The following is a 14,802-nucleotide window of genomic DNA, read 5'->3' as shown; positions in this document are numbered from 1 at the left end:
ATATATATATATATATATATATATATATATATATATATATATATATATATATATATATATATATGGATTCACTTCAGAATATAAAATCCCAAAATCTTGAAACCCAAAATATCGAGACCAAAATCTTGAAATTTCAAAACACTGAAAACTCGAAACACTGAATCTCATAATATTGAAAATACACAAGATGCCATCACTGACAATATCCCAGCACATGTACATGCACAAACATATTACCCTTCAACAATAAAAGGGGGGCAAGCCCCCTGCACCCACCACACCCCCTGCTACTTATATATATCAGCTCCGAGATTGCACTTCACTACACTAAGTGCAATCTCAGAGTTGATATATTTAAGCAGCAGGGGGTGTGGGGGGGCAGCCCCCCACATGGGGGGTGAAGGGGGCTTGCCCCCCTGATTACACTTTGAGAAAAGTCATATGGTTTGTCCTTGAATTGTTTCTGTATGTACTTGTGCTGGAATATAGTCAGTATTGGTATCTTGTGTGTTTTCAAAATTATGAGATTCAGTGTTTTGAGTTTTCAGTGTTTTTAAATTTCAAGATTTTGGTCTCGATAGTATATATATATATAGATTAGATGTAGATATAGATATATATCGATATAGATATATAAAATTATTTGCTCCTATTCATTACGGAGAAGAGTGACAACAAAATAGATTAGACAGTGTCAACCATGTCCACACCAAAAGAAGGAAGGGAGGAAGCATATAATTATAACCATTGCAAAACCTACCTGGCTTTAAAGTAGAAAAACTGTAATGAGTAATGAGTCTAGAGAAAAACAGAGATCAGACACTGCAAAAGTGGTAGAAAGAGCTACAGTAAAGCAAAGTATAGCAAAGTGAAATCAGATACACCAAGAAGGTTAAAAGCAGCTGTATTATCATTCTGGGATATGTTTGAATAGAAGAGAAGACGTACAACATTGCATAACTCCTCTGAAGTAAGTATAAAGAAAACCATCCACTGGAGGAAGTGTTTTTTAGGGGAGGGCAAATACTTCATTTTCTAGGTGCATTTTCCAGGAGGCTTACATCATACTAAAGTCTGGACTTGAACTATATAACAGTACCGAAGACATGAAAGCTGATAAGGAAATGGCCAGAAGTAAAATAAACAATATAGACAAAACATGTGCAGCAGAGTTTAATATCCATTATGAATTGCTAAACCAAATGGGCTGAGGATAAAGTAGGATGAATGGAATGTTTTAGTAACTGCCTTTGATGCCATAAGAAATACAAGTAGATTCAATTTTATTCCAATAAAAAGTTAGTTGGAAAGTGAAAAAAAAAGAATTGGTAAATGTGATATATGGCATTGTGCAGGAAAAAAGCAGAAACATCACTATAAGAATGTTCAAAGAAAAATTATACTCAAAAACTTTTGAAAGATTGAATGTACAAGGTGGGCAATAAAAATACAGGGCAAACAATGTGTCCTGGGGATACTGAAGTAGGGACTGAGGATGGAGTTGTTTTATTTTTATTTTATTTATTCATTTTCTTTTGAAAGATTCTGATATGAAAATTCAAAAATGCAAATGCAGTTAGCCTGTTGAACCAGATGAAGGTCTTCTGCAATAAATGCTTTATTGTTTTTTATAATTAATTATAAAGGAATACACATACATAGTATAAAGCATGTATCAAATATTTGCACTGTGTACAAAATGAACTTCTAAGGTAAAGAAAGACACAAAGACAGTTTCAGAAAACGTTGGTGCATTGTGCAAAACAAATCTGCATGATAGCTGATTAAGCATAGGGTGGATGTGATTCAGAAAAACCCAGCTACACAACATGACTAGTCCAAACAATATAGTCACCTGGTCATATTTGCTAAGGACTGTAAAATGAAGTATCATGTATGATAATGACACAAAACAAGGCAGTGATGTGATTCAGAAATGTCTAAGTGTGATGCTGTGTTCACTTTATATGTGAATTTGGCCATATGCTTGTGTTTAGAGTATATAGGCTTAAGGTTGCTGCAACCATTGTAAAATGTGTATCTGCAGTAGGCTGTCATTGCATTGTATAAAAGTAGTATATATATATATATATATATATATATATATATATATATATATATATATATATATTCATATACATACATATACACAGAGAGAGGCATGCGCACGCGCGCACACACACACACACACACACACACACACACACACACACACTGTTACTCATAAAATTTGTGTTTTTCTTGCATATCACTGAGGAATGAAGTCACCAAATACAGTCTCACAGCTGAGTTTCAGACTTTATATCCTTCAGAAAATGCATGTTAACACAAACCCTGTCATTCTAGCTTTAACTTTATAAAAGCAATATTTAAAATCTTCCCTATTTTTGGCCCCCTCATTTTAGGCTTTGTCCAGATTCCTTGTTCTTAGAGGTTGAGAGGTATCACACACACACACACACACACACACACACACACACACACACACACACACACACACACACACACACACACACACACACGTATACAGAAATGCTGTCAGTGTTTGGAAAACTGTTACCAAGCTGTGGTTTACCACAAACCAAACCAATTAAAGTACAAAAAGCAGCACACAGTTATCATTAATTTCCCAGGTGAGGAAGGGAGCTAACTCTACCAGGAAATACACTGGATGAATCACCATGCCAGCTACAAGTCTATGCTCTAAAACCTCTTCCTCAGCACTATGATTCTCTCTGCCTGTCACTGTGTAGATTCACCCCTGGGAAAGATAATTATGCTAATTAAGGCTCATTTCATTATTTTTTCTGAGTCACTCAGTTTGCATGATGAGCATCCCTGATAAATATCATGCAGATTTATATGCCATGCACATGCCTGAGCACCTGCAAGCAGCTCTGCACGTGTGCAGAAAAATATTTTATGGGTGTGGGAATTGTCATTCTATATTTAACCATCTTCAGATGGAGTCAAATTAGAGCATGATACAGCATGGATTCTCAACAGTATAATGCAGCAGATCAGTTGGCATAATGGTTAAGGTCTCTGCCTCCTATGCACAAGGTACAAGCTTCAATCCTGACCTCCAATGCCTGGTTAGAGTTTGCATGTTCTCCCTGTTTCTCTGTGGGGTTCCTTCACCTCCAAAAACATGCTAAGTTTTTCCGTCTCAAAACTCACTAATGAATAGAGCTGTGGGCAGCAGCACAGACTCTACATGGTGCCTTACAGGGGGGGCAATTATACAGACCAACTGCTTTGGGCATCTACTGTGGTACACAGTATCCTCAAAATAGGAGAGCATGGAAAAAATCAGTGGGCTAGCCACTCAATGGTGTCAAACATTTGGCTCTGGTTGATTCAGTCATTTTGACTAATGTTGCCAAAATGGACATGGGTAGTTACCTGTGATAAGTGGGTTGAGTACCCAGCCCACTCTGACCTATGCCAGGGACCCATGGTAATGATAGCAGGAATGTATGTGCCCCTATTGGCCAGTGTGTGCCCACCATAAAGCCCAGCAGCCCTGAGTAAATAAGCTATTGGTTGGCCGGTGTTTAGTTGCCAAGCCTGGGTTACCTGATCTGTTGAGCGAAAGATGGACATAAACCCAATCAAGCTGCCAAATATGAACTGAGAATTGCTACACTTAATGTAGGTTCACTGACAGGATGCAGCTTGGAAGTGGATGACATGATGATACTGAGGAGGTTGGACTTTCGATGTATCTGAAAGACAAGATGGAAGGGCAATGTAGCAAAGCCACTTAGCTTGGGATCCAGAGTGTACTATTCATAAAGGGGACAGGCTAGAACTGGTGTGGGAATTGTGGTGAGAGAGAGGCTTCAGAAGGCAGTGAGGGATATCATCAGAATTAATGACAGACTCATGGCAATCCGACTCCAGTATAATGATAGGGCAGTATTCATAATCTCAGCCTATGCCCCCCAGCAGGTGATAGTGTAGAGAAGAGTGCATTCAGACAGCCGTTGCAGGACTGACTAGATAAAGCAGGACAACATGAATTGGTGTTGATAATGGGTGACTTGACTGCACATATTGAAACAGACAGAACAGGATATGAGGACTGCCTGAGTCCACATGGGTGGGGCAATGGGAATAAAGAAGGAAAAGCCATTCTAGACTTCTGTCTGGCAAATGGCTTGATAGTAGGTAACACATGGTTCAGAAAGAGAGACAGTCACAAGATCACATACAAGAGTAGCCAACATGCATCTCAGGTAGACTTCCACTAGGGTAGAATCTATGATTGCAAAGTCATCCCCAGTGAAACAGTTGTCCAACAGCATAAACCACTGGTTGCCATAATCAGCTGCGAGCAGTGGTCAGAGAAGGCTCTAAGGTCAGCAGAAACCAGGCTGAAGACCTGGAAGTTGACTGAAGAGAAAGTACAACAGTTCAAGGAATTACTCATGGCTGTAGCACCCCAAGAAGAGGAGGAAATAGGTAGAGTTGAAGGAGAATGGCAGCACCTCAAAACAGCATGTGTGAGAACTGCAGAAAAGATATGTGGCTGAGCCAGGGATGGAAATAAGGTACATAAGGAAAGCTGGTGGTGGAATGCAGAAGTCCAAGAAGTGATCAAAAGAAAAGGAGTGCAGGAAAAAATGGGAGACAGAAAAGTCTGACCAGGCTAGAAAGGAAGACTATTTGGCTAACAAAGGAGCTACAAAAGGAGTTGCAATAGCAAAGAATAGGGCATTGGAGGCACTCTACCAGCTTCTGGAAAGTGACTCAGCAGGTGGTACAAAGAAACTATATCAGGTTGCAAGGCAAAGACAGAAAGATAAAAAAGATTTTCAGATACCCTTCATAAGGGATGCCAGCAACAACCACAGGACATCAAAGGCAGGTGGAAGGAGTGTTTCTAGCAGCTTCTGAATGAAGAAAACTCCACAGGGGCTGTACTACCCCAGAAACAGCCTGCAATGAGATAAGAAGAGGAGCCCACCCTAGAAGAAGTAAGAACAACACTAAGTAAAATGAAGTCAGGGAAAGCATCAGGATCAGATGAGATCACAGCAGAGATGATAAAGATGAAGGGTGAGATGGGGAGAAATGGCTCCTGAGGGTACTCATAGCAGTATGGAGAGAAAGGCATATCCCAGATGAATAAGCATACTCATGCCAGTGTGCAATATTAAAGGGGACATCCATAACTGTGGGCAGTACAGAGGCATTAAACTCCTATTGGATTGTATGAAACTTCTGGAGGGGGTGATTGATAAACAGATACACAGAGTAGTAGAATGTAATATGGGAGATGAGCAGTTCAGATCAGGATACAGCACAACTGACCCAATGTTTGCAGTGAGACAGATAGTTGAAAAGAAACTGGGGATGAAGAAAGATTCCAACTGGGCATTCCTAGATATGGAGAAAACATATGACAAGGTCCCAAGCTGATCTGGACAGTACTACTGTGGTTCAAAGTCCCAGAAACATTGGCAGAATTAGTGCAGACTATGTAAAAGGACCCAATGACCCAAGTGCAAACAGTAACCAAAAGAAACCACACAGAAAACTAAGAAAAAGATGTTGGTAAGTCAGCTCCAAGGGCTAGGCACATGCAGGTACAAAAGTTCAGGTAACTGTAGGTTATAGTCCAATCCAATGTACTTAATACTAGAAGTTATAAAAACACTGCTTTATTCACCAAGCCAAAATAAAAGTAAAATGCTGCACCAGCGTTTTTCGTTCTGATAAATATCAGAACTTCTTCAGACAACCAACAACACTAGTTCAAAGCATTTTAAAACAAAGCACTAGGTTAAGGCAGATGTCATTAATTACATTAATTGCTGTATCCCTTGTATTTAAAGCGATACACTCAAATAACTTCTTTTATGTAATACCGAACCTACAGTTACCTGAACTTTTGTACCTGCATGTGCCTAGCCCTTGGAGCTGACTTACCAACATCTTTTTCCAAGTGCAAACAGTGTTTGGCCTCACAGAGGGGTTCCCAGTGGGAGTGGGTGTACACCAGGGTTCGGCTCTGAGCCCACTGCTGTTCATACTGGTGTTGGAAGACATTAGCAAACAGGTTGGAGGGGACAGATCAACAAAGTTACTGTATGCAGATTATGTGGCATTACAGTCAGACTCTGAGCAAGAACTTCAGCAAACGATAGGGGAATGGAATGCAAAACTGAAGGCAAATGGGATGAAATTAAGCACAGATAAGACAGTGGCAATGGCAGCAAATCGGGGAAATCAGAAGAAGCTGAGAGAGAAGGGAAGATAGTGGAACAGGTAAATAGCTTCAGTTATCTTGGAAGGGTGGTTGAGGAGAAAGGAAGTCTTTATGAAGAGGTCAAAGCTAGAATCAGAGGGTTTGCAGCCAACTGGCATAGAGTCTCAGGTATAGTCTATGACAGAAGAATGCTAAGGAAGCTGAAAAGTAAGGTGTACAAGACAGTGGTGCAACCAGTACTACTATATAGTACAGAAACCTGGGCAGTAAAGGCAGAGCAGATGAAGAAGCTAGAGGTGATGGAAATTAACTGCTTGAGAAGGGTGGTAGGATGCACACTGTGGGACAGATGAAGGAATCAGAACATAAGAACAGATGCCAAAGTAGCTCAATTGCAGGAATGATCAAAGAGAACAGATTATGGTGGTATGGGCACATGTGCAAAAAAGCATAAGACAATCTGGTGAGGGAGATTTAGGACAGACAGAAAGAAGTAAGAGGAAATGAGGACATCCAGCAAAGAGGTGGATGAACTGTGTGAAATTAGATCTGCGAAAGTCAGGCATGAGTGTTGAAGAAGGCAAGAGTGTGGCACTGAATCGATAGAGATGGTGACAGCTAACATGATACCTCAACCCCATGTATACAAATGGGAAAAAGGGGCTAATGATGAGGAGGATGATGATGATGATGATGATACACAGCAATAGAGGACTGGCATTTTTCACACCTTAAATTGCCAATGGAACCTTAAACATACTGTGCTTATATTTTCAGGCTCCCTATTGAAATGCTGGTCTACAGGAGAAGACCGAATCTTGAAAATCGCTCTCCTCATTTAAACTACTTTTTGCAGGAGAGGCAAACCCCCCTGCATCCCCACCTCCTCCAGACTTATATATATACCAATTCTGAGATTGCCATACCTTGGAGAAAGGGGAATATTCTGAGAAATGTCATTTCAGACTTGGTATATACAAATCTGATCTTTCAGCCATTCAATCTGTATCTTGGGACTCACATTAGCAAGTCCAAACATTTCAAATGTTTATCTATTTTCAGAATTTGCCATGCATCATGCAAATACAATGTCAATAGATATCCATCTTTGCATAGGAGATGGGACACATGAGAACTGTTCTGGGAACCAATTCTGTGTCATTTTTCCTGAGATCATCCAAGGTGAAAAATTATGGCTGAAAAAGGAGAAGGTAGCCCTTCTTTTACAGCACACGGGTGATGTGAGGAGTCCAAGTTTTTTCTGGACATGCTTCATAAGCATTACAGCTGAAGTCTTTTGCAGGAGAGTTATACCAGATCATAGTATGAGGCTGATTCCTTGAATAGTTTACCCAAGTATGTCGCCCATGTTACAGCCATCCCATGCATGGTGGAACAGTGCCATCACTGCTACACTGACATGAGCTGTTAAAAGCCTGACCTCCCTTGCCAATAGGATGATAAAAGTTAAGGCGCACCTCAGCATAGCAAGTAGGACATCTCATAGCTAACCAAATAACCTGCCACTGTGTGTGCAGATTACATATGAAGTCTTGGACAAATGTGGTTGTCAGTAGACAGATAAAGTTTGTTAAAGGATTTTTTGGGAGGAATGTAGAAATCCTCAACATATTAATTTTGAATCGGTCTAGGAGGACAGACAATTGCTGTGACTGTGCCTTTACCTGCCCCTGTATCCCTCCGGCCATTTTATCACTATGCATTTTTTTATCTCTATCCACTACAGAGATGAAAGGGAATAGGCAGATATAAAGAAGCAGACTAGAGTGCCTAAGAGAACACTGGAGTATGCATTCTATCATAAAAATATATCTTTTCATTTTAATAGTTGTTGGCATTACACAATAATTATGGATAACTTTTATACATCACTACCACATCTGTCTGTATTTGCATAGCTCAAGGATAGTACTGTGATTTTGCAATATTAGAAGTGTACTTCTGCATGTCTCTTCCTGTATAGGCGGACAAGTGGATCCTCATGTTACGTCCATGTGTTCTGACATTCTTAGGATAGCTGTGAGTTCAATCTATATTTTTCATCCCAGTACTATTACCGCACCACTGCATCTTTATATTATAAGGGTACTTTTTTATTCTCAAAAATTGCATTCTGACCACAAGCACAAACTTGGTCTCTTGCCATACAATGGGCCGGATTTACAAAGGCTTGCATGGAGTCTTAGAGTAGACTAAGACTCCATGCAGCCATCATGTCTGATGAGTGATCCAGGAACAGCCTGTAGGGGCGTGTAAGAGAGCTCCTAAAATGGCTCTTACACGGACAGGGCTGGGATATGCAAATTACCTCATTTGCAAGCAAAAGGCATGCAAATGAGGTAGATTTGTGATTCAGGAAACCTGAACCTGTCTGAGTAAGAGCAGTGTTATTTGCAGAAATGTACTCAGCTGACAACTGAGTACCATTCTGCAAATAGCAAAACGGAGCCGTGACAGCTCCAAATAAAGGTTGCATCCAGTGCAGGAAGCATGCCAATGGCCAAATATGCGGCCATGTGAAATGTTTCCTGATGCAATATGAAAATAATAATATATTTTTTTTTTTTGCCGATTTCCAATGTTTAAGTGTAGCTCAGAGCCCCGCAAACGGGGTGCGCTCTAAAACCCAGAATACTAAAAATTAAAACCCACAAATGTGGATTTTATTGAAATTGTTAATGTACAATGCAAGGGAATGGCAGGCTGAAGACAACATGGCCACCGAGTAGAGGTTGCTAAGGGGGGAAGCTCAGTCTAAGACATGTAACCAAGCATTAGTATGTAATCCTATGTAAATGCGCATTAGGATAGTGAATCACAAGTTTACATAGCAAATGAGCACAGTCAGTGGAGTGTAGGAGTAGGATATGGGGAGTAACAGAGTAGAAGATAGGTGACATCACGAGGGGGGTATGTATGAAAGAAGTGAAACTCATTGGAGCAGAGTGTCATGTGTCAGCTGTCGCAGAGTGTCATGTGTCAGCTGTCATTCACACATCATGGAAAGAGGTGTGTCAACAGGTAGGCTAGGGAAAGGCAAGAAATGGAAGGTGTATGCCGTGGATAACACCAAAGTTTCTTGCTGGTGGTGAGCGCATGTGTAAACCCGAGTAAAACAGAGTCTTGGCGAAGCGTGAGTGCGCATGTTTAAGCCAGAGTAAGCATGTATAAGGCTGTTTAAAGAGTTGTAAGTGCGTTTGCGCTGGTGTGTGTGTTTTAACCTGAATAAGCAAAATTTAGTCCATGTAAGCATGTGTGCGCGTGTATTAGCTGCTGTGCGCATGTTTGCGCTTGTGTGCACGGTGCTCCCCCCCTGAGGAAACAGAAAGGAAAAAGGAAGCACAACAAATAGTAGGACGCTACCAGGGAGTACTAGCAGAGCTAGAAGGTGAAAACAGTCAGAATCAGGCAATTACAGAAGCAGTACACTAGCCCAGCCCAGCCTAGCACTTAAAACTCTGCAAACAACAGTCCATTATGTTTCTCACAACAGACACTGCAGTAAGCTAATAGAAGTGAAAACTGAAAAAGCTTTACTGAGACAAAGAAATGTTAGGTGCTGCCATTGCTGTTATAAGGCGACATATGCAACATGCTGAGGGTGGTGACAATGGAAATGCTGCTGGACAACCCACAGTGAGGAGACGGAGAAGAGTGTACAGGCCCAGGGTATCCTACTAGGGGCTACATGAGCTGGAGATAGTGGAGCGCTATAGAGTTGACAGAGACCTCCTGCAGCAAATTGTTGAGCTGTGAAGGCCATGCCTCACACACAGAACCAACAGAAGGGAACCCATCCCAGTGGAAACCAAGGTATGTGTTGGCCTAAGAATATTAGCAACGGGTACCTTCCAGAGACCAACTGGTGATATGATGAGGATATCACAGGTATCAGCATCCAGGGTACTACACCAGTTCCTGGATGCCATGTCAGCACATGTTGGTGATCATGTATATTTCCCCAATTCCCGTGAGGTATTGGCCAGCAATATGCATCTCCTCCAGCAAGTAGCAGAATACCCTGAGGTAGTGGGTGCAATAAACTGCATGCACATATGCATCAAAGCACAGTGGGTGAGTGGGGTAAGGTCTACTTCAACTGCAAGGGCTTCCCCTCCATCAACTGCCAGGTCATGTGTGATGCCCAGGGCATAATACTGAATGTGTGTGCAGGCTGCCCTAGAAGCTACCATGATTCCCATATCTGGCATCTGACGCAGCTGTACCAGACATTTGCCAATGGGGACATCCCACATGGTCATCTAGTGGGGATGCTGGCTATGCACTGGAGCCGTGGCTGATGACACCCATCAGAAACGCACACACACCTGAACAGGAATGCCATAATGAGGCACACGCACAAACACGTAATGTAATAGAGCGTGTGTTTGGGCTGCTCAAGTCATGGTTCCAGTGCCTGGACACATCTGGTGGAGCCTTGCAGTACTCATCAACTACATGTACCCAAATTGTCATGGTATGTGCTATGCTACATAATATGATCCTGTGAAAACAGCTGCAGCAGGACCAGCATAGGCCTGGGCCAAACAGCCCCCCACCATTGCCAAGGCCATCACAGGCAGAGCGTGACTTGGAGGAGGAACAACCTGAGCCTGCCCCAGTAGGCAGAAGGAGGTGTGCCCAGTATGCTTTGGTATTGGCAAAGAGGCAACACATAGCACATACTCTGGCTCAGTAGGAACTGTGGAAATGATACCTCTCTCTGACTCGCACATATAGTAAAAGGGATGCCTAAGTTGACACTACCTGCTTTTAAACATGTACAGGGAGTGTAGTATGTGCATCTGACATAGGCAGCCCTGCAGCACCACCTAAGGCATGATTACCATGTGTTAAGCAATATAAAGCAGTGCTAAACAGCATTAACCACCATGTAGTATATGCAAACAAAATCGCACACACCAGCTAGCACAACTGTGGTCAATGTTCAGTAATATTGGGCAACGCCCAGCAATGTTGGTGAATATTGAGCAATGTCGGACAAACCTGGTCTAAGTAGGGCATAGCTGAACAAAAGCCAACATGCTCATATTTGCTTAACTGGCCCTTAAGCAGTCTGGTCTGCTCAGTATGAAAATATGAAGCAGTGATGGGCCTCGAACCCAGGATACTGTGCACTATAGCTAAAGTACTGAACCACTAAACCATGACAGTATTGCAGTGGTCAGCCTGTATGAAGGAATGTTGATAAGTCTATGCAAAGTATTTCATGGAAACCCTGCAGGCACAGCATAATACTTGAGTTATGACACAAAGGTGAGTCCTGCAGTGAGAACAGAACCTGACTTCCAACACACACAGTATAAATGTTAATATCGGTCATGTTCACACACATTAACAAATGTAGTGGACCTCAGATAGCAACATACTGAAAGGTCACACTGGGCATGCTCACACACTTGAATAAATGAGACAAATGTCAGGCAACAAAACACGGAATGGCAGAACTGGGCATGCTCACACACTTAGGCCATGTCTGAGTACAGCAGTGAGCCACGCATATCTGGCAGTTGCATGTGTTAACCCAGGAATCTGCCACTATACAGCAATCCACCCTGTGCACACAGTTATATGACAACAGACACATCTATAATATAGTGGAACCCTGTCATAATCAAATATGTTCTGCAGATACCGAAGTTGTTCATAGAAACTGGTAAAGCAAAGATGATAAAGACCTGCAAACAGTATCAGCAATAAACATTGTGCATCTTGAACATTAGCATAGGTTCAGAGGTCGATACTAGGCTATCTGCCCTAGGGCATGTACAAGCCTAGCCAGAGTATGTTCGGCATTCGCAACCCTGTCAGATTACTACACTGTGTGTGTGAATAGTAGGTCAAACAAGATAGCCCATGTACATTTAGGCTAGTGTGCCTCTGTCTAGCAGGGACACAGAAGATATCCCAGGGGTAAACATACGATCACCCATACATTCATCAAGATGTCTCCTGTAGGTGGTCAGTGGGTGGCTCTGCCTATGTGAAACTGGGATTACATTCTGGAATGAGTGGAGCCTCTGGGATAAGAATCTGTCCCTCCACAATGTCCTATTAACATCTGTGCTGAGGTATATGTCCCTGGAGTGTGTAGCTCCAAGGGAGTCAGATATCCTGAGGTGGAGCATGTCCAGTAATTCTGAGTTGGGTATATCTGCAAACAACAGGCACACATCATATCTGAGTAGGTGGTAAGCGACTCAGTAGAGCTGCAGTTACTGCATCTGAACTGTGCAGGGCATCTGTGTGAGTCGCTAGATTTGCTTGGTGAGGAACTTCCATGGCCAGTACAGTTGCTGCAGGTGTCGGGTAAGGTACACCCCAAATGTGGCATTGTAACCAAGCATGGATGTGATGAGTATAGGGGAACAATGACCTCACTCGATTTAGATGTGAAACCATATGGGATAAGGTGGCACACATAGAAGGTGTGTCCAACCACTTTGGCAACGTGAATGTCAAAGGCGACAGCATGAACAAGTCATGTCCCCAAACCCCTAACAACTCCTACCGTATGTAATGGAGTACTACCTATGTGGTAATGTGTGGGCATGTTGTTATTCCCAAAGGGGATGACTATGCAACTAATGGCATTTAGCTGTAGGCCATGGCTCAGGCACCAGTCATCTATCTCTGTGAGACCCTGTTTGAGTATGCATGTGGCAGCTGGAGAGTTGATCATGGCACCCAGTTTGCAGTCAAGTGCAAACATGTTCAGCCATATTCCCCCTGTGGTAGCCTGTACGTCAGACAAATATATACTGAACAACAGAGGTCCTAGGACCGAGCCGTGTGGGATGCCACATGTAACTGGTGTATAGTCAGACATGGCACCTGCAATTTAGACCATGTGGGTGGTATCCCTGATCCAGGTATCAATCCATCATGTAAGATATGTGTCCATATCGACGCTGGTGAGCATGCATAATGGCCCAGTGGGTTATTGTGTTGAAGGGTTTTGCAAGGTTCAGGTAGGCTGTGTGGACAGCCATCCCAATGTCAATGGATCTGTTAGCCATTTAAAGAATACAAACAGGTTCAAGAGGCAAGATCTGCCCACAACAATGCTGAAATGTGTAGGACACAGTGTCTGCAGGTTCCCAATGTCTATGTGTATGAGTCCCATGACAATATGCTCCATAGCTTTGCAGAACAGTCTACTTAGGCTTGTAGGGCAATATTGTCTGTGGTTCATTGTGGCACCAACTCTGTGGACTGGGACCACTGTCGCTGTATGCCATTCCTTGGGTACATATCCTGTGGTAACTCCGATATTGAACAGTGATGTAATGTGAGGGTTGCGTCTGTCATAATGCTCGTGTAAGATGCAGGCTGGGACACCGTCTGGTCACATTGATACTGTGATTTACGCTTTGGGGAGGGCAGCACTCACCTGTTACTGTGTGATGTCAGGGAGGTTATACTCTGTTGGGATGGATAGTTGCTCCTTAGGGGGGATGGGTGGGAGACATCTGCACTGAACCTGTTTGCTAGGATGTTGGCAATGCCAGTGGGTTCAGGGTAGATTTAGTCAGTATGCAGTAACTCACAGCATATCAGTGAGTGTCCACCCAAGTTCCTGACATAACTGAAGCAGGCCATGTGATAGTCCTACGTGTCTGTTGCAGTTGTCTGGTAGAAGCAGCCCTTAAAAAAGTTCATGAGTGATTGTAGCTGTCTGCTGGTACAGATCACAGATGCCTTCCCAGTCTGGGATTGTGCTGTATCATGTAGTAGCTTCCTCCTGATGTTGTACAGCTTATTAATGGCTGGGGTCTACCAGACAGGTCCCCTGCCATTGGAGTAGTGAGTCCTGTTGTTATTTGGGACAGCACAATCCATGCAGTCCATTAGGTGTCCATAGAATGTGTATGTAAAGGATCCAGCAGTGTGAGCCGTATTTGCACTGTCTCAGGGTCTCTGAAGGATACCACCTTGCTTCGGTGAAGAGAGACGTTGGCTCATGAGAAGTTCACCAAGATTACCCAGGATGGGTGTGTGGAGGGTATATGTATGTCCAGTGAGATACATGTATGTTGTGACCTTACCAATGAGGGGTATATCGCTGGTGTGGAACATAGAGTCCCCATGTTGGTGATGATCAGGTCCAATAAGTATTTCCCCTTGTGGCTGTGCTGACTGGTTGTGCCATAGCATATGAGTCTACAAATTGTAGCGACTGTTGGGTGAGAGTGTCGGGGCTTGAGTAGTATCCCCAGTCAATATTTCTGTATATGAAGTCACACAATATAATGGTGTTTGTGGAGACCTTCATATTCTCCATAGTTCCCATGAAAGCCGAGTGTGGTTTCTGAGTTTGGGAGTGTGTTCTGTAACAGGCAACAAACTGAAAGGCAGTATTGCACAATGGTAGTTGTATATGTATGGTCTGTGATGCTTTGTGCAGTGCTACTAACCCGGAGGTGTATGTATCTTTGATGTATATGGATACTCCCCCTAGTTGTGTTGTCTGTTCCAAGTCTTGTTGTCAGACAGCATGGTATGAAACATAACCTGGTAGTGCTGGTGTGCATAAGCGAGCC

General features: G+C 42.8%; 1 protein-coding gene across 1 annotated transcript in view; it reads left to right on the top strand.

The window, feature by feature from the left end:
• The window catches only part of PEX5L (peroxisomal biogenesis factor 5 like), a 1,534,471-nt gene that overhangs the window by 103,157 nt on the left and 1,416,512 nt on the right, over nt 1-14,802 (top strand). The window lies entirely within an intron of this gene.

This window comes from Protopterus annectens, chromosome 4.part1 (assembly GCF_019279795.1).
Source record: "Protopterus annectens isolate FY-2018-M chromosome 4.part1, PAN1.0, whole genome shotgun sequence".
Lineage (NCBI taxonomy): Eukaryota > Metazoa > Chordata > Ceratodontiformes > Protopteridae > Protopterus > Protopterus annectens.
The sequence above is the reverse complement of the archived record's forward strand: the minus strand, read 5'-3'. Positions and strand labels throughout refer to the sequence as shown.